Here is a 20,539-nt window from a genome sequence, read left to right on the forward strand (position 1 = left end):
TTCACACCCCGGTCTTGGCAGAGACTCTAGACGGAAGTGTGGGTAGCTCAGACAGGTCCAGCCCGCCCCAAGTCGGAGGTGGATGAAGGCAGAGCCGTCCACGTTCTCTTGCCTTATCACACGACACATCGAGGTTCTGTTCCAGTGCAGTTTAACGTTTAGCCTCCTTCACTTTGCTTCCCGGTGGCGAGGAGCAGGGATACCTGAGCTCGGCCAATGTGCAGGTTCTCGGCCGCAGAGAGCCGGGTCAGGGACCTGGACGGGTGATCACCTGATACCCAGCCATGCCAATGATTGGGCCCAGCTGATTAATAACTAATCAGGGCTTCAGCCCCGTCAATGGGCATCCGCTCTGCCAGGACGGTCCATGCCGCATTGTGTGGCCCATGTGGGGGTGGGGGGGGGGCAGAGAATGGCGGCCGACGGGGGGAGAGGTCTGTATTATTCATGGGTTTCCCTCTTTGAATTTCTCCGCTACTTCCTTTGCGTCACACGCCGAAAAACAAACAATGATGCGGCATGAACTGATGGACCGACGCGACTGGGAACACAGGAACCCTCCGGTGACATGGGTCTCATGTCACATGCCCGGGACGCCAACCTCATCATCAACGGGCAGTGTGCGGCAAGCCATGGCCCTTTAACGGTAGGTCGACGCTTTACCTGCGTCGCCGTAGGAGCGACGTCATGAAGCCACAGCTTAGACTCCGTCGCCCGCATCTTGCATGTATATTTAACAACCGTCTGTCTGTGCAGGATAACGCTGCTGTCTGTGTGCTTATAACACGTGGCTTTTCTCCTATTCCTAGGTCTTAGAAACCCAATCTTTGTTTATTTTTAATTGCCTCTCTTTAGAGTGACAGAAATCAATTCACTGTGTCAACACAGGGAGATCCATTCAGTCAAACTGAACTGAAGCCATAAAATCCGACGGCCAACAACACAGAAACCCGTCACAACAGGCTAATACTCATCCTCACGAGGGAGACCATGAAACTACCATGGCTGATTCAAATCTGCATGCTACCTTTGAGATTCCTCACTCAGGTCACGTCTAAGGGGTATAGCAGCTGTTAGCTAATTAGCCTGTAATCATATTCAACGATTGCTGCAGAAATTTATAACCCGCAAGGCAACATGGGGAATAACAGAGACCCTGTGGCACTTTGGTACCAGAGCAAGTTACGTTTGTTTTAATTGCAGGAAGGAGTTAGGCAACCCTTTCAAACTGATATTTTTAAGGAGGGTTTCTTCCAAGGAATTGTCTTTGAATCAGCATAAATGCCCGATCCAAATCATATGAATTGTGTCTTACCGCTAAAGTTCGTACAGGGTCGAGCCATGTGATTGGCAGTCAACTCCGACATATCTGTGGGCTGTCGTGGCCCCGTCAGCCTTTTACAACGCAGCAGCTGCTGTCAGCTGCTCACTTTAACGTCAGCGCGAATGCGACGGCTGTCGTTTCCCCTCTCGAGAGGGTAAGAACAGTCTTTTCTCTCCCCGGATCCGGCGGATCATACTTCTTGGTTGTCCCCGGCAGCCATTCTCTACAGACAAAAAAAAAAAACTGGTCCTTCACAGGATGGTGGTATAGATAGCTACAAAGGCAAATGCTGCATTCCACGCTCAGCCAGTTCCGATTAATAAACAGTTGGAACACAACTGGCACAAAGGGCTGAGCCTTTGTAGTAGGACCCACATGGTTAAAGGCCCGTTACTGTCTCGAGGTTTCAGACGCCGTACTCCGGTCTTACCCCCCTAGGGAGTACCGACATTAGCAGGAAGCCACCCGTGGGGCAGCCACAGTAGGCTAGCCTGTAAATGGGCCACGCGCCAGCACACACAAAGCAAAGCTCAGGGCATGTCTGTGTACACCATGCTGCTGCCCCGTAACAAAGAGCTCGCAGACAGGGTGATGTGGGCACGGATCGTGTGCAAAATACATTATTCCGTTCCAGCTGTGGAAGATGTACATAGCACATCTAAATATAAAATGTCACACAGATAAATACATACTACATAATGGTCACAGCTATCCCAAAAGCGATTATGAATTTCAATAATAACGGAAGCTTACTCCATGCGATATACCTTCAAACACATATACACAAGTAATTTGACCTGTTCTGAGGCATTGAAAAACAATCCTACCACAATGCCAAGGATACCTCTTATACATGTGTAATTTATACATAGCGTGATTTTTGTGAGTATAGACGTAGCTGGTGGCCACACCGATTCATGCATGCAAGTATATCTGACAGGACGCAGAATTCCCACATTGTGTTTACCTGTTGAAATCCATAGTTCTGAGCTTGCCTCAGCGTGCGTCGTCTGTCCATCTGAAAGCTGACCAACCGCGCAGCCTGCTGAAAGCCAGCTAGCCAGGCTGCTGACAGTGGAAAACCATCTGGTCAGCGGTGCATGAAAGCGTGCCATTGAGTGCAAACTGAGAGAAAAACTCTCAAGCCTGACAGGCTGCAGGGCACATCAGCAGAACACCACAATGGGGCCATGGGGAACAGGCCAAAAAGCTGCTCTAGACCACCTCCATTAAACACCAGCACACTTCTAAACTTTGTTAAGCGGTTCAATTAACCATATCCATGAAATTCATCGAACATATTACATATTACGTTTATTACCAAATAGGATTAGGTGGCATCTAATTTTTCATACCATCATACTGCTCAGACGTGGCTGCCCTTCGCGGACAACTTGCTCTACAAAGAGCAAGTTGAGGGAGGCGTAAAAACAATTTCCCCATGGGGATCAATAAAGTATCAAGTATTATTATTAATTATTAATTATTATAGTTTTTTTTTTAATAAGCCACCCTCCAAAATGACTTGTGCACCCTGCTTTGGTATTATGGTAATACGGTATACCATGTTATTTTGGGTATACTATGGTATTTTGAATTCTTGGCGGTAAAATTGGCTGAGCAGAGGGGCTCGGCTAATTGTACAGCCAAGATTTCAAAATACCACAGTGTAACCCAAAATACCATGGTATTACCATAATACCACAGCAGGGTGTACAGGTCATTTTAAGCAACGAACAGCAAACACTTCATTGCAACTAACAAAAGATATAAGAAGGGATAGGTTAATTATTATGTTCAGGTTTGCGTGAAGTGCGAAGACATTAATAAAAGACATTAATAACATTAGTGATATGTATTCAGGTGTGAATTCTAGCACAGTTACAGTATTGGGTACATGACATTATTCTTTCTCCAAGAAAAACATTCCATTCCGAAGACCGAGGGTGATTCGGTCGAGGCAAAAGCATATTTTAGAGGGGCAGGGTGGCGCTGCCCGTTATGCAATGCTGCCACCTGGCCATCTCTCCCCAGCAGCCGGCAGATCGGGTCGTGGCACTCGAATGCACCAGTGGGCCAGTCCTGGGCCGGTGCCAGAGGCCGTCGTGCGACTGCCGTTTCCCCACAGCGCTCCTTCATCTAGGTGCTAATGCTCTCCGCTTGTGAACATCGCCGGGATAATAACTTCATCACCCGTCATGGTCCAGACATCATTTTTCGGCCCAGAGCAGGGAGCATAGACACTATTAAGAGCCGCAATTCTATATGCATAAAAATCGGTCATGTTAACTATATTCCCCTCGTACATGATAGCGAGCCCTTTCTTTTGTTAACTAAACCATTTCACGAATATTATACTGCTGGAGGTAAGGAGCATGCTCTGATTACAGTGTGTAAGGAGCATGCACTGATTACAGTGTGTAAGGAGCATGCACTGATTACAGTGTGTAAGGAGCATGCACTGATTACAGTGTGTAAGGAGCATGCACTGATTACAGTGTGTAAGGAGCATGCACTGATTACAGTGCGTTGCCGCACCGGCCACATGACAAACCACCTCAGGGATGAGAACCTGAGTGCAGCCATGTGGTGGGACTGGTGTGAGGGTTTTTCCGGTGGCTGGAGTGCCAGTCCTGCCACCAACCCCCATATTATTCCCTGTAAATTGGAGGACCTCCTTATAGGGCTGTACTGTATGTAGATTAACGTCTTACCCAGGATGACGCAATTGCAGGTTAAGGGCCTTGCTCGAGGGCCCAACAGAGCAGAATCACTCTGGGAATTCATGGGATTTGAACCAGCAACCTTCCATTATACTGTTAGCCTTTACGTAATTATTAGCCTGAGCAGGGGTGACCACCTACCAGGATTGAGTCCTTGCTTTCCTGTGATATGCTCCAGGTTCACCATAATCCCACACATGGATGAGAAGTTGTAGAAGATGGATGGAAGAGTGAAACAGCCTCATTGAAAACATTATAACTTTAGAATGTGTTTTATTTTGTCTGGTTTATGCTCTGAAAGCTACCAGATGCCAGCTGATGGGAATGGGGGTTGACATGAGTATTTGTGTATCTGTATTACGACCTACAAACATCACCCTTCTGGTCGCACATATCGGCCAAGCGTCTCACAGTATGACAGGTGATGAGAGCACTCACCTGCCTCCACCTTTATTCCAGGCAACGTCTCTCTCATTACACTAAGAGTCCTGTGTCTTTCATTGTGCACTTAAGGTAAGTGATTGCTGCAGATAAGCTTGCAGGGCGGGTGCTGACAGCAAAATGGGAATTAACACCTTTTTGAAGTTTAATATACCCTCCTGGCAGCTTGAGGGAACAGGTGACAGGTGCACTGTACCACTCGAAAGCCAGCGGGGAGCGAGCAGAGCCGAGCCGTCTTTCTTGGGGCAAAAACCGAGAGGCCGAAGGAAACCGACAAAGACGGGGGGATGAGAGGTGATACGCGAAAGCACAGATGGAGTGCATAGAAACAGGAAGTGCAGAAATGGAACTAGAAAGGAAATTAAACACAGCCAATCAGAAGCCAAGTGCAGATAGCTATATAAAGGGAAAAGTAAAGCTAGCTAAATGAACATGGCTATTCTGCGTCACTGGAGATCCCCGCCCCTCAGATCCATATCCGTCTAGGGCACAGGAAAGCCTAATGTTACCAGAGGGGAAGGATGACGGATTAAAGAAGGGGAAAAAAAGAGAGAAAGGAGTAAAGATCTAAAGGGCTGTGCAGAAAGAAGAAAGAAAAAAGAGTGACAGGAATAAAGAGGAAGACCTGGTGGAAAATAGCAGAAGGACAGTACAGAAAAAGGAAAAGAAAAAGAAGATCTACGCAGCAATAAATTAACTGTGGGGCATAAAGCATCTTCTCAGTGTCCAGGGTGACTGGATGATGTAGAGGAGGTACATTTATCACCACCAGAGTCTCTTCATTCTTGCAGAGTCACGCACTCCAGGCAAACGGTGACCCATACTAAAGATACGTAAATTTAGGCAGTACAGAGTTTGAGGATCCCTGCGGACACATGCCTACAGGAACGAAGTTCCCAATGAAAGAGTGTGAATCATTGGCAGATACACACACACGCACGCGCGTGCGCACTCAGGATTGTAATTATATCTTTGTGGGGACTCTCCATTCATTCCTATGGGGAAAACTCTAATCCCAACATAACGACCGTAAGCCCTACCCATCCTTAACCCTAACAAGTAACCAAACTAAATCTGAGACTTTTGCTTTTTAGTTTTGTTATTACATTCGCAGATCTTTCTGGGGACCTGAAAAATGGTGCCTACAACGTCAAAATGACAGGTTTTTGTCATATTGTGGGGGACATTTGGTCCCCACAGTGTAATATAAACCTAATCCACCCACACACACACACACACACACACACACAGATCGTTGCCGCTGTCAGCCGCTTTCTAGCTACCGGCGTAGCATCCCCCACACTTCTCCCTTTAGAGATGAAAGCTGCCCTCACCTATCAAATCAGCCCATTACCTAATAAATTTACACTCACTGTATGCTTACTGACAAATGTGGGGGGTGGTCACTGAGGGACAGAGAGGGATATATGAGTCCCAGTAATGGCTGAACGTGGGTTCAGGAGGCTTGGGAAGATGCATCCATCACCAGCTGAAGAGGTGGCAGGTGTTCGTGTGGGTGTGCACCCCTTATCATGCAAAGTGCTACTGCTTATTTTACCCTGATCTGTCAGCAAACCAAATGCGTCAATTTTCACCTTGTGGAAATATACACAGATTCCTTAGCAGGTGCAAAACAACTTAAGATGCATTTCCACAGTGGTGTAACTTACTGAAAGTGCCACATTAAAGTCATACACAAGGGAGGCAGGCTGGCACTAATTTCAGAGTAATTCACGTTAGCCGGCACAGTTGAAGGAACCACTGTGTCAAACTGTCGATTTGAGATGAAGGGGATCCCAACTCATGCGTAAACCTGTCAGAACATCTCCATGTCGCTGATACTGAGATAAAGGCGTACTGTCCTCCTAAAAGCAGTCGGCTTTAATGCAGACCGCAGTCTCCGCTATCACCACAAACACCACAAGTGCTTCAGGAATGCTAATGTCAGAGTGATTCAAAGTGTTACACCACAGACAAACAAAATGTAGTCCAGGAATTCTTTCTCTCTGTCTCTCTCTCTCTCTCTCTCTCTCTCACACACACACACACAGTTATTCGGTCGCTCTGCCCCAATTGAGCCTAATTACATGCTGAATTGATCTATTTTTTTTTATTACTATACTTCTCACCTGCCTTATGCTCAAATTTGAGTTCTCTACTTCCTGCATAAGTTACTCTCCGGTTTCCTGGTGTTGATGGTGCTTCTTGTCCTATACTGCGGAAGGACCAAATAATGTAGCATTTGCATTTATATTTCTAGGCATGGTTATTTTATGTGTGAAGCTAGACCTTTTGTGATCTTAGGGGACTATATGTTTCGATTTGTGGAAAATGTCCTGGGGGCGGCCTGTGTGTTTGTGTGTAATTCTGTGGTAATAAACTGTTCGTTCAGCAACTTTTGATTGCAAAATATTAAATGTGCAAAATGGCATCAAAGTGCAGAATTACAAACATTTTATTTTAAAAATTATTTAAAAAGGTGACTCAAAAATACACATATAGACAAATACATTTGAAAGTACTACTGTAAGTATGAACATAAGGCTAAAAACTACATTTACTTCAGTAATAAATATGCATGCAGAGCTAGCAAATGCATTTACCTCAGTACTTAGTATGCACACAGGGCAAACAAATACATTTACCACAGTACTAAGTATGCAACCAGGGCAAGTACATTTACCTTAGTACTAAGTATGCACACAGCATTAACAAATACATTTACCTCAGTACTTAGAATGCACACAGGGCTAATAAATATATTTATCACAGTACTAAGTGTGCACACAGGGCTGACATAGCTCTGCAACCCATGTCAGTATTAGATATGCAAAATATCAGGCGTCTGTGCTTCCCAGTCGGCAAGACACAAATGTAGGTTTCCTGCCAGTTAGCTGGCAGCAGTGAGCTGAAAACCAGTGCTAATGCATTTAGCAAACCTCCGTCTCTTTGCTGCAGTTGCACAAACAGCTACTCAATGCCAAGTCAGTGCTCAGGACATGCACTCTGTTGTCATGTCAACTGCTTCCAACTCTAGGCTTGCTGTGAAATATTTAGGGGAAATTAAGTGATTCCCATTTTTATTTTTTTCTGTGTTAATATTAAGGCAGAATGTTAATGGACGGAGAGAGCGGAGCAAAACTGCATGCGACCTGCAAGCACGTGGAGTTCCTTCAAAAGCACACTGTGTCGTTTGTCTGAGAGGTTACAGACTGCTCCACGTCAGCGAGATAAAGTGGAAGGAAATCAGGGCTTCATCCTGGTGACGTCGGTATGCTGCAAGTTCGCGGCTCACTCACTGCGTGCCTGCTGCTTTGTTTCACAGGAACAGTCTGAGACGTGTGTGCGCATATGTGGGTCATTCTCCATTTGGAGTGGGAGTGTATGTAAATTTTTCCTTAATCCCAAAAGTAAACCACCCTAATAGCAAAAACCGCCTTAATTTCATCTAAATGAACAAAAACCATGTCACACCTGAACTGTCACCGGATGTCAGTGACACCACAAAACACCTGTGACAGACCAATGTATTTTCTTTTTTTTTTTTTTGCAAAACAGCAAAATTAACAGAAAAAATATTAACAAAAACCATCCATTTTGATTAGTTCTTTTTTTTTGTTTTGACCATTCATGAGATTCACATTAGTCACTAGTGTGACAGACATGGTCTAACATTATTGACTGTAACACCAGTGACACTCTAATTAAAACAGAAGATTTCTTTCTTAAATGGTTGCCCAATGGGGGTAAGATGACCTTGTGCAACTACTTAAAATCAATAATATAAAAGATGTATTAGATTATTTTGACAAAAATTAAATTGCCCAGCACTCTCAGGGCATAAACACCAGTGATGTGTGGACGTTATGTGCTCTCAAGACACATAATTATCAATAAATTTGAGAAAGAATAGACTCACCTTCTCATTCCTCGAGATGACTCCTTGACCGAAGGAAGCAGTTTAACAGAACAAGAACTACTATGTTCAAATATAATGTGTGTTCTAAAAACAACAGTCACCTAAAATCTGTTAGACGCATTTTTTAAATAAATGACATATTTTTCAATATTGTACAATGTTGATTATGTGTATAGTAAAATGGAATCCTTTTACTGAATTTTATGTCACACCTTTAAAAATATTGGTTTACACAACAAATGGTTTCTCAAATATTGAAATTTGGTTGTGTGACAAGCTGTTATGCAGGTGTAAAGCAACTATGAAACATGACAAAAATAGAAAAATCTAACAAATCAAGAGGGAGATTTAATCATATGTCAGATGTGTGAATGTACATGCTGACTCTGCTTTTAAGACCTGCAAACTTGCTTGCCCACTCCAATGCTTGCCCACTCCAAATGGTGAATGACCCATGTATGATGAAGGAGACAGGAAGTATGAGCTCTCTGTGTGGCTGTGTGTTCATACAGCTTTGTCTTTCACCCATCCCTCTTCAGCAGCACAGAGCACATGTTACCTCCCATAACCTTGTTGCTATTCTGTCCAACACAGTAAAAATTTGACTAATTCCAGAGACAAACCAGAGCAGAATAAGCAAAGAAAACGTATAAACTGACAAACCCGATAAAATTTAACGTGATGGATTTTGCTCAAAAAATGAATGATTTTATGCATTGTGTTTTGCTTTTATTGAATGCTCTGCTATGGCCCCATACTTGGTTCAACTGGGCAGCTGCATCTAAATGCAAATGAGCGTGAAATGGTACCCATTTGATCTGACTGAATCCAAATTCAGGAGATTGCTTTCAATGGATCAATAAAGGAAACAAGATGCATTCCAGCCTTCATCAAAGTCCACAGCCTTTATTCACTGTAAAGAGCCCTCTCACCGAGTCATTAAATATGCAGCCTACCTGTGAGAGAGATACATTCAATCTGCCCACGCCAAGGCACATATTATAAGTGTCCCATGTACAAAACCATTGCAGGTGAAGTCTCTCCATAACCTCCAAGAGAAAAAAATCAGCTGTGTTCCACAATCTAAGCGTTTCTGCTATTACTTGGCAGACATGTCCACATAAAACCATGCATTACGCAAAATCACATAATACAAATAATAGAAATGGGAAAAAACAGGGTTGGGACAGACCAGTTAAAATGTAACCAAACCGTTGACTATTATGCTTGCAGCACTCTGTATGATCAAACTTTTCTTTGAGTTCTAAAGGTTTTCTTTTGTGTCAACACCAGAAATTTCACCAATGCAATTTTTAGACACCACTTAGTAACCTGTTTCATTTATATTTATGGCAAAGGAGATCTTATAAGGTGTGCGTATCTCTCTCTTGGGTATGAATCTAAATATGTGGTGAAGGATACAATGCAAAAAAAATCAGCTATTGATCAATATCAATATGATTCAATACAATTCGATTAATCTCTAACTAGATATGATTTACATCAATGTAACATATACTGGTGCGTCTTGCTTTTGAAGGAAACATATGCAAAATGTTTTCAATACACTGCATCTATTTGGTACAGCAAAAAAACACCTGAAGCCATGTAGGCAATGTTGATTATAAGATGATGAAAAAATACAGTAATATGTAGTAACAGAGATAAAACTGGAGTATACATTTGTTATGTCTTATCAGAGTTTGGCTGATTTCCTTTTAAATTTCAGCTGGATTGGGGGTTTTGAATAGATGCAGCTGTGCCATCGGCACTTGAACCAGATTTTCCTTTTCAAATCAGTTTTCTTGATAAACCACCCGAAAATGTGCACTTTGCAAACAAGTAATGTCAGCTAACTCAGTGAAAAATATCAAGCGTGCTTCATTATTAACTGGCATGTCCAGGTTACTCTACTACGCAAGACGAAATCACCTAAAAGCCAATAAGAAATGCATGTAGAATGAATCATTCCCATAATTACCTATTGCAATTTGTGAATGGGAAACACTCTTTATTAAAAAAACCAAAAACCTTTATATTACAGACTGCCTATAGTTCCTGTGAAACAAAGCAGCAGGCACGCAGTGAGTGAGCCGCGAACTTGCAGCATACCGACGTCACCAGGATGAAGCCCTGATTTCCTTCCACTTTATCTCGCTGACGTGGAGCAGTCTGTGAGTGAGTGAGTTCTAGTTTAGTGCAGAGTCAGGTTCTTTCTTGCAGGCTAAAAGATCAACTCAAATGGCATGAGAAACTAAAGCACTCCTCAAGTGATCTCCCATAAGAACACACATGATGAGTGTGACATTACTGCATATGAGACCGATCTAACCAGCGGTTTCCCCTAATTGAAAAGCATTGTGTGTTGACATGGTTCAGCCCAGAAATCACCTCTATTGTCTGGCTTTGAAGGGGGACGGGCTGTTAGGGACAGGAAGGCCCTTGTGCCACACTGTTCAGCCTCCTCTCCAAAAGACAATCAATTCAGGAGATTGCTTTCTATTGGATCAATGCTGGGTAAGGAACAGGGAAAATTGAATGTGGCATGAATGCAAATCTTTCCCTCCAGTTTCAATGCATGTAAAAAGGACCAAGCAGAGAAATGTCATTCAAGGATGCTTAAAATAAAGACTCTAAAAACATTTTTCACCACTTACTTGCATATGTGATAACAACGAAAGTTTGAGGACATATCTGACAGATCTAGATCTATATCATATTAGATAAAACTGTATTTACCCCCAAGGGAAATTACTGTGCCAAGGCATGGCTCTCACAGTGCTAGATTAAATCAACAAAACAGATCTTGAAATACCCAAAATAAAATGAAGAGGACAAGTAAAACGACAAAAGAGATAAAAAAGTGACTAATTTCAGGTAAGGTCCCATTTTGCGCAGGATGTTCAAGATGACATGGAATTCATTCTTAACGTCTACATTACTTAACAACTTTAAGTATTATTATAACAGACTAACACAGCCTTTATATGAGAAAGTCAAATAAAACAGGCATTCCCTGCGTGCAGAACCATAACAAAATAAATCTGATATAAAAGGACACAGCTGAAAGTCCAACAGGGAGGACAGTAGGTTTGTGAGTCACAAACTCATTAGAAATCTCCTGCCCTCGATGCCAACGGGTCACAACATGGTGAGGGCATGCCCAGGAAGCCGCCGTTCCACGTCCATCTGCTTCCAGCATATGTTCTCTCAGTGCTTCTTTGACGGTCGGTTCGAAACGGGAGCACAAGCCTTCGTGTTCGTTCTCTGGGAGCTGGGCTCCCCGGAATTCGCCAAAGCACCGGCACCTGTCGGCAACGTCGCCGACGCGTTCCGGAATGTAGCCATTGCATTTAATTATATCTCCTAGACACAATTACTTTACTGCTTCAAGAGATATTGCGGCAGCGGCTTTAAGCGGCTTACAAATTAATAGTGAAATGCTTGACCTTGAAGCTGGCTCTCCCTTTTGTAGATTAGACATTTCTGCCCAGATACTTCGACCGTTTAATTACATTGACTTGTCGTGCTCTTCTCTGTCCTCAGCGATAGATAAATTAATCGACAGATAGATTAATCAGTAGTTTAAAAATATTTCTTCCGACCCAAAATCAATTCCGGTAATCAATAAGGTACAGCTCTGAGATGTGTGACAAGTTTCATAGAGCTAGACTAGAGCATGTGACTATCTAAGAACCTACAAGATCATTATGTGACACTTCCATTTAATTTAACAGCTTTATGAATACTTTACTGGCAAAAAATGGTCCTGGGATTAAATGTATATAAAAGTAAAAGCTGTATTACTCGGATGTGTAAAACAGCAGCTTAATTGTATCCTTCTATATCTTGTATTATTCTGTTACATTCTTGGGAGATACATCTACTACTCCAATTATTGTTAAGATTATTAAACGATTAAATCTACTATTAAGGAAAATACGGTAAAAATTATATAATGAATATATTCATTCCAAAACCAGTGCATTAGGTGAAATGGTAAGTCTTGTTTATTCCAACTGTTATACAGTGAGACAAATAATTATGATAGAATGATGAGTGTGAGATAAGGATGAATGAAGAAAGCGGATATGCACAGGAATTGAAGTCGGATATGAAGTCGGCAGAAAAATGTCCAATCACGTTTGAGTATATGTTTGCTGGGGTTCATGCCTTCATAGCCCAGCAGGGCAAAGAGCTATGCTTGTGCCCAGAAGGTTGAGGGTTTGAAGTGAGTAGCAAGTACAGTAATCATGTTACCATTGGACCACAAAACCCTTAAGCCCAGCCGCTCCGGGAATGCTGCATGACGGCTCACGCTGTGCCCTGACCCACAAACGGTGTCCCATGTGGGGAATACGACGGACACATGTACCGTGTACAAATGTAAATACCCAATTTCATACTTCATTTTGTTGTTACTGCCATTATGAGATGATACTAAACCTCTAAATAAACTACTTGAAATTCCGTCAGATTAAGACCTGAATTCGGCAGCATTTGCCTTTCATACATGACGGTGTGTGTTTACGCTCTTGTCCTTGTTCGCGTTTGCCCTCAATGCAACTTAGCCCACAAAACTTGATATAGTGGTGATGTCTTTAGTAAGTAAGCCATACAGCGGCTGTCTGTGAACCCATCTGTCTGTGTAAGGTAATACAAAGGAACAAAGACGGGCTCTAGTGGCAGCAGACAGTGGGGAGGGGTGTACCAGGGGCTGGGAGAGGTAGAATAAAATCAGGAGATATATAGGGACACATGGCTGGCACAATAAAACACAACTTATGAGAGTTACCGCCAATTTACAAATACTTTTTATTTTATCAGTACACAGGATATGAAAACGCGAAACACCTAGACCTGGCAGAAAACGCATGCGTTTTTTTCTGGAACAGGGAAATCCCGTGCCTGTTAACAGAATTACCGAGCAGCCTATTCTATATTGTCTGGGACTCCAGTAGTTCATTTTAACTGTTTACAGATGATGTCATCCCTTTAAAGCTGATAAATCCTCCCTCACACAGCAAGGTGCTTCACCCGTCCAAACGTTCCCTCCCCTCCGCTGCCAACTGTCTCTTGCTGGCAGCAGCAGGACACACATAATCTAGGTCTGCAGAATTATCTATAATTATCATCTGCAAGTACTTAATAATGCAGGATAATGCTCATTGAGGAGGTCTTCAAACTGCTTTATATTAATTCATTAATATTCTCATTGCATATTAAAATGTTCATTCATTATGACTTTATGTAATATATTGATGGTCAAATGATTAAATTTAATTTACATTTTATTATTGCAACTGCTGGTTGCAGTCACTTCTAAGTATTATGAATCTCTTGCAGAAACAGAAGATGGACATCAGGAACACTCTGCTCTTACTATAAGGCAATTTATATATTAGGGTAACAGCAAAATAATCTGTGGGACGAGTCCTTGGCAACCACTCGCAGTTCAGCCTTTTTAACAAATTCCAAGAGCTTTTAAGAGATTATGGGTGGCTCTACTTAGATAATTCAGGATTAATTAACTGACAGCCTTAGCAAAAGTCAGCAAAAGTGACTAGACAAAAAAAAAATAGCTGAACCACTCAGATGCAAACAGTTCGCAATGACTTACTGGAACAGAACAAACCAAAAGGACTGTGCAAGAGTCATAATATTAATTCACGTCAATGACAGAAAAAAAGGTCAAATAACAAACATACATTTTCTTATTTTTTTTCTAGAATAGATTCAGCAACAAATCCATCCATCCATTTTCCAAACCGCTTATCTGACTGGGTCGTGGGGGGGTCCGGAGCCTATCACGGAAGCTACAGGCACGGGGCAGGGAACAACCCAGGACGGGGGGGGGCAGCCCATCACAGGGCACATTCACACACCATTCACTCACACATGCACACCTATGGGCAATTTAGTAACTCCAATTAGCCTCAGCATGCCTTTGGACTGTGGGGCGGAAACCAGAGTACCCAGAGGAAACCCCACGACGACATGAGGAGAACATGCAAACTCCACACACGTAACCCAGGTGGAGACTCGAACCCTGGCCCCAGAGGTGTGAGGCAACCACTGCACCACCATGCCGCCCACAGCAATAAATCACTTTTGAATAATACATTTTGTTTGTTTGTTCGTTTTGTTGTCATTGTTAATGCTATAAAACTGGTGATATTGTAGTTATTAGCCAGCAGCTGTCTACAGCAGCATTGGCAGCAGATACTGTATGATGCTAACATATGGATGAGAGCAGTCAATGGAAAAGAGAAGCAGCTTCTCTAACCACTCCCAATAAGTAGGCTAGCCTGGAACAGTGCTTGCGGACAGATGGGTCTGCTGTAAGATTCACTTCATATTTTGATTAATGTTATGCATAGTCTGTGCCAAATTTTAAAATTAATCTACATATTTATTCTGGTCATTCAAAAGTACTTTAAACTGGTCATGTAGAGTTTATATAGCAATGTGTTTTTACAATATGTCATCAGATTCAAAAGTGGATTAAAAATTCAGGTAACATAACCAGCCTGATCCCTTTAAACTTTTTAAAAATCAGTCTTAGGAAGGTTTTGTAGGAAAACAAATGATAGAAGGTAGTGTTTATTATGTGCATGAGTGAAGGTCTTTATGGAAGGTCTTCCTCTTGTATGTCTATGGTAATCACGCTGTTGACCTATCGCAGCCCTTTGCAATCGAGCAAATGTAGTACACAGTTTAGTTCAGTATTTCTCATTGTTTTTGTTCATTTCATTCTGACCTAATACATAAACCTAATACATAAACTCATCACAGAAAGTCCTGGCACGCTTGCTTTTATAACAAAAATCATAACTTTATTCATCTGTTTGCAAAAAAACAAGCAGCTTTAAGTAAAACATTCATTTCAAGTTTCAAATTGAAACCCAAATTATTGTTCTAAAAGAGCTGTTCTGAGTTTAAAAGTTCACTGACAAGCAGTCTCATTTGGGTGTTTTTTAATTAGCAACATCTTTGGGAAGCAATTGCAATTAATAGCAAAATGGCAACAACAGATCCGAATGAGTCAATCAAAAAAGTTGTGATAAAAAGAAAACGTCTATGTGGAAAAAACGTGGAGATACGTTAAACATTGCTTGGCAATGGACTTCTTGTTACAAAGCCAATAAATCTGCAGCCTGTAATTAAACAAGCCTCCCAAGAATTTCTGTGAGCCCTGTATGTATTATATGTGCCCATATACGGTTTCTTGTAAGAATCTATTCATACATTTTGAAATTTTATTAGCAATTAATTAGCTCTCTCAATAAGCTGTATTTTAAAAACCTATATAGAGACCTTCATAATGCATTAAGGATGTTTTGTACTGCATTATAAAAGTATCTATAGTGCATTATAGATGAGAGCTTCATAAGGCATTCATAATGCATAATAAACATGGCTATAATGTGTTATGCCTTTTTTTTTATTTTTATAGCCACGTTTAAAATGCTTTATGAATGGATTATAATGCATTGTGAAAGTGTTTATAAATTACTAAAACATGGCCTTAAGTAAAGTGTTACCATTTTGGTAAATATAAATTTAGTCATTAAACTTTTTGAAGGCCACATTCAGCTTTGAAATTCAGGTTTAAAATGACACAGGTCGATTCTGACAGGCACACTGGTTACAAGCTAAATCAAAATCACTTCACTCTACCAGAGCTGTGGGTTTGATGCCCTTCCCTCTGTGCACGTAAAGCTTCCATGTTTTTCCATCATTTAGATGGGATTCCTCTAAATAAGACGGCAGAATATAAATGAACTGGTTACTCTAAATTGACCTGAGTGAGTGTGACTGGTACCCAGTACTGTGCCCTTTGGTTCCAGGGCCAGCCTCCAGACTGACCCTGTGATAATTAGCCATGGATAATGGGTGAATGTTTCAATAGAAATATGTTTTCATGTCCCCCCTGCAGTCATATATTATGCAAATTATTTATATATTCATTTTGCTATGTGACTTTCTATGAAATTTCCAAAATGCACATAAAACTGGTTGTACCACGTAATGCATGATATGCGAGTCACATGGTCAGAAACGCTTCCTTTTTAATATCACCCCCTGTTATACGCCAGCTACACAGTTACCATGATTCAAACTTGTGCTTCACCTTGTTATTATTTGACTGTACCCGTCCAAATAGCCTTTTACATGAAACGCCTCTCCAACATCAATAAATAACATAAACTATTCAAATGAATCAATTTAAACAGATGAATTACTGCAGCATTGATGAGGACATGCCTTGCCAACCATGGTATTCTCTTTGTAGCATGTTATGCTTTCCGGGAACACCCCTAACCGTGTACTGAATCAGCAAGCACAGAAGAAGGATGGCTGGCTGGCCAGTATAGTTATTGAAGCACAGCAAGGAAAATCATTACATTGACTTTTCTACCTTTTGATTTTGTAACCTAATTGACCTGTAGTACTTCTATCTATATAATGATATCTATATTTCTATGTCTCAATAATTCACACATAATCAGACACAATGCTCTGTGGATACAAATGGATATACCAGCTGAAGCAAAATCGTGGACATACCAAGGTATAATGTAGACACTATAAATAAGTGTATATTTCTATTTGCTAGAAGCATATGGAGTACACCACCTAATTTTGCAGAAATATCATAATTATATATTTCTACAGTAAGTTTGAAAGTGATTTTCCAAACCAAAATGTTACATACAGATCATTATCTTCATCATCATCATCATCATCATCATCGGCATCAGTGTTGTCAGTCATCATTATCATCATCAGGGTCATCAGTCATCATTGTTATCATTAGCATCTTCATCATCATCAGCATCAGTGTCGTCAGTCATCATCATCATCGTCGTCAGTCATCTTTGTCATCATTAGCATTGTCATCATTATCATCATCGTCATCAGGGTCATCAGTCATCATTGTCATCATTACCATCATCATCAGCATCATTGTTGTTAGTCATCATCGTCATTATTATCATCTTCGGCATCAGTGTCGTTAGTCATCATCGTCATCATTATCATCATCGTCATCAGTCGTCAGTCATCATTTTCATCATTAGCATCATCGGCTTCAGTGTCGTCAGTCATCATCGTCATCATCGTCAGTCATCATCGTCATCATCGTCAGTCATCATTAGCATGGTCATCATCAGTGTCGTCAGTCATCATCTTCATCAATAGCATCGTCATCATTGTTGTCACTCATAATCATCATCATTAGCATCGTCATCATGTCGTCAGTCATTATCATCCTCATTAGCATTGTCATCATTGTCGTCATTGTAATCATAATCATCATAAGGGGCTCTTTATATGAAGACTTCATTTTCATTTGGTATTAAAATGCATCCTAAAACATACCAAAATATAATAATGTATTAGTGTTTAATATAATGCAGCTTTTTAAGTTTAGTTTCTGCATTAACTAAGTCCTTGTGGAATTTTATATTTTATTTAATGAGTTTTTGGGAAGAACTGCTGTATAATTTCCAAGGAAAATTTTTAATTTAAAAGGATATTTAAAAGATCAAATACATACTTAAATCATGGCGATATTTGCCATTTATTAATCTGATTATGTAAAAAAAAAAAGGAAATAAAGTCCATGCCATAGTAATATCTGGACTGGAGATGAAGGGTTATTTTATGCATTTTCTTTATCAAAATGTGTATATCCAACAAATTCTAAGCTAGCATTAAGTATTTACATGTTATCCAATCAGAAAAAGCATATGTTACATAATTTCTGGGAAGCACTAAGTCAAAATTCCCACCCATATAATGACTTACTCTGCTAACTACACTAAAGCAGGGGGGCTGCCTTCCACGACCTTCAATTCCTAACACGGCGTTTTATGCAAATAAAACAGGAATGCTTGTCCTGGATTGGACAGTAGCTTCTCAGGCAGGATTTATAGACTAAAATCAGGGAATTTAATACCCGCACTTCTCATTGCATCCACTTTATATTTCCAGCTTTTTAAGAGTGAATAAAAATAACTGGAAAAAATCTATAGTTGATTTGATTATGCAATTAAGAGCTACAGGGGAAACAGGAAGCAGCCAGACCATTAAGATGAAAAGTGAATATTACTTGGAGGAAGAGGCAGTAATATGTGTGATTCATATATAATTTAGCCACATAAGGCCCTTTCCAACAAAACACCTACTGGTAGTTGGAGAAATTTGCTGTTCTGATTCCTTGAAGAGAATGACTCCATGTGGATACGTGTCCCGCCCATTTTTCTCCTGAAACGAACTCATCTCCTCAACGGCATGATGAGCGAGTGCAAGACAGGAATGACATATAAAGCTGTCCTGTGGGTTTTCCATTACCCCGATTCTCTCCCTCACTGTCACTGGCCCTTGTCATCCTAGAAGGAGATGCACTCTCATTTCTCGACCTCAATGGCCAGAAGCTGGGCACCGTTATGCAATATTTAATGACAAAGCAGAAAATGCACAAAAGCCGCTGATGAAAAAGAACACACAGTGAGGCTGTCACTCTTCTGTCGCTAATGTTAGCCACAGAATTAGGCTATTTAAATGGAGAAGACTCGCAGCACCCAGTGAGAGCGTGTCGGATTTTTTTTTTTTTTCCGCCATTTTTTTTTCCAGTTTCGACTTGTAGCTCTGAATGGGAACCTGTACTTTTTGCGTTTTTCCTCCAGGCAACAGACACGTGGGCGCACGGTCCGGGCGGAATCTAAAATCTGCAGAGCATCGGGATTAAAGTGCCGAATTTTCCGAAGGCTGGAAGCAGCCCAGCCACCAGCTTCCCAACACGAGTACGTCTGGTTTGAAATGGAACATGTGGGCTTTTAAGATGAATGTTGTCTGTGAGTCCCGAAAAAATGCGTGCACAGTATGACATTCAGCTGCAAGTCCCATTCCATTCCAGCCACCTGGACCTGACACCCTATTCTGCATCATTTATAATCATGACAGGCATCTGGGCAGCGGGCAGAGCTCTATATTACATCCTCTCTCCCCAGCGCCCTGTCCTCTAGCAGCCATGTTGTATCATATGAAACTCAACACTACAAAGCAACCATTGGATTAGGTTATTGTTTCAAGGTGTCCGCTGGACAATCCAAACCCCTAATCGGCTCCATTGTTGAGCGAACGGATCCAGTATTCAAGACACTGTGGGGCGCGAGATACACGCATCTCAAACCATAATGCAGGCCGCGCTTGATGAGCAGTGACAGCGGACCAGCAATGGGCCAAGAAAGGCAAGCTGGCAAATTACAATCTGACCCTTCGTTTACCTTAGCAATGCTAACTGCTGTTAGCCTGGCCAAGACAGAGAAGCAAAGTGCAGAGGCAGCAAGTACAGACACTGACACACCTATGAGCTGGATGGCAAACAGAACACACACACACACACAGGCGCACACACACACACACACAGGCGCACACACACACACACACACACACAACACAGGCGTGCGCGCACACACACACACACACACACACACACACAAACACACAGGCGTGCGCACACACACACACACACACACACACACAGGCACACGAACAGAGAAAAAAAATATGACAGTAAACCTGACCCAGCAGCGAAATAAAAGAGCACTGCACCTGGAAAAAGCACTGGACCTTCAGCAATTAACATTTAACCCTGCTGCAATCGAAATGGATGATGACCTTCACCACAGAGAGCATTACCTTCCATACCATTACAGGACACTCACAGCCAGACTTGTGGTTTTAACTGACTAACCACACCGGCTGAAAGCGGTTGTAGATTTGTAACTACAATTATAGGATGTGTGCGAATCCTCAAGACCTTTTTTACATACGTGATTGAACCACTACAGGTACATGCTATTCGATGGTAACTTAATGTGCATCATCCATCCATCCATCTACAAAATTCTTCTCAAAATTGTGGGGAAAACCACTCTGTATCATTCTTCGTTCAATTTTGCATTTGCATTGAAAGTTCAATGACTACGATTAAATATTACTTTCAAGCACAACACTCATAATTAATGTTACAACTTCCATCAGCTGAGGAGCATTCGAGACGTACAGCGGAGGACAACGGGGTGGACAGCTCAGTTTCCTAAGGCATGATGGACCGCTGCG

The 20,539-nt window shown here is 41.6% G+C and overlaps 1 protein-coding gene across 3 annotated transcripts in view; it reads right to left on the minus strand.

Annotated features, from left to right (window-relative positions):
• The window catches only part of slc8a2b (solute carrier family 8 member 2b), a 66,368-nt gene that overhangs the window by 42,340 nt on the left and 3,489 nt on the right, over positions 1-20,539 (minus strand). The window contains exon 1 of one of the 3 annotated variants that reach the window (XM_023812225.2): positions 8,408-8,452. The exons of the other annotated variants lie outside the window; for them this stretch is intronic. The gene's annotated coding sequence lies outside the window, so the exon portion shown is untranslated. Of the gene's footprint in view, positions 1-8,407; positions 8,453-20,539 lie in introns of those variants that run through there. 3 annotated transcript variants of the gene reach the window in all.

The sequence above is a fragment of the Paramormyrops kingsleyae genome, chromosome 17, assembly GCF_048594095.1.
Source record: "Paramormyrops kingsleyae isolate MSU_618 chromosome 17, PKINGS_0.4, whole genome shotgun sequence".
Lineage (NCBI taxonomy): Eukaryota > Metazoa > Chordata > Actinopteri > Osteoglossiformes > Mormyridae > Paramormyrops > Paramormyrops kingsleyae.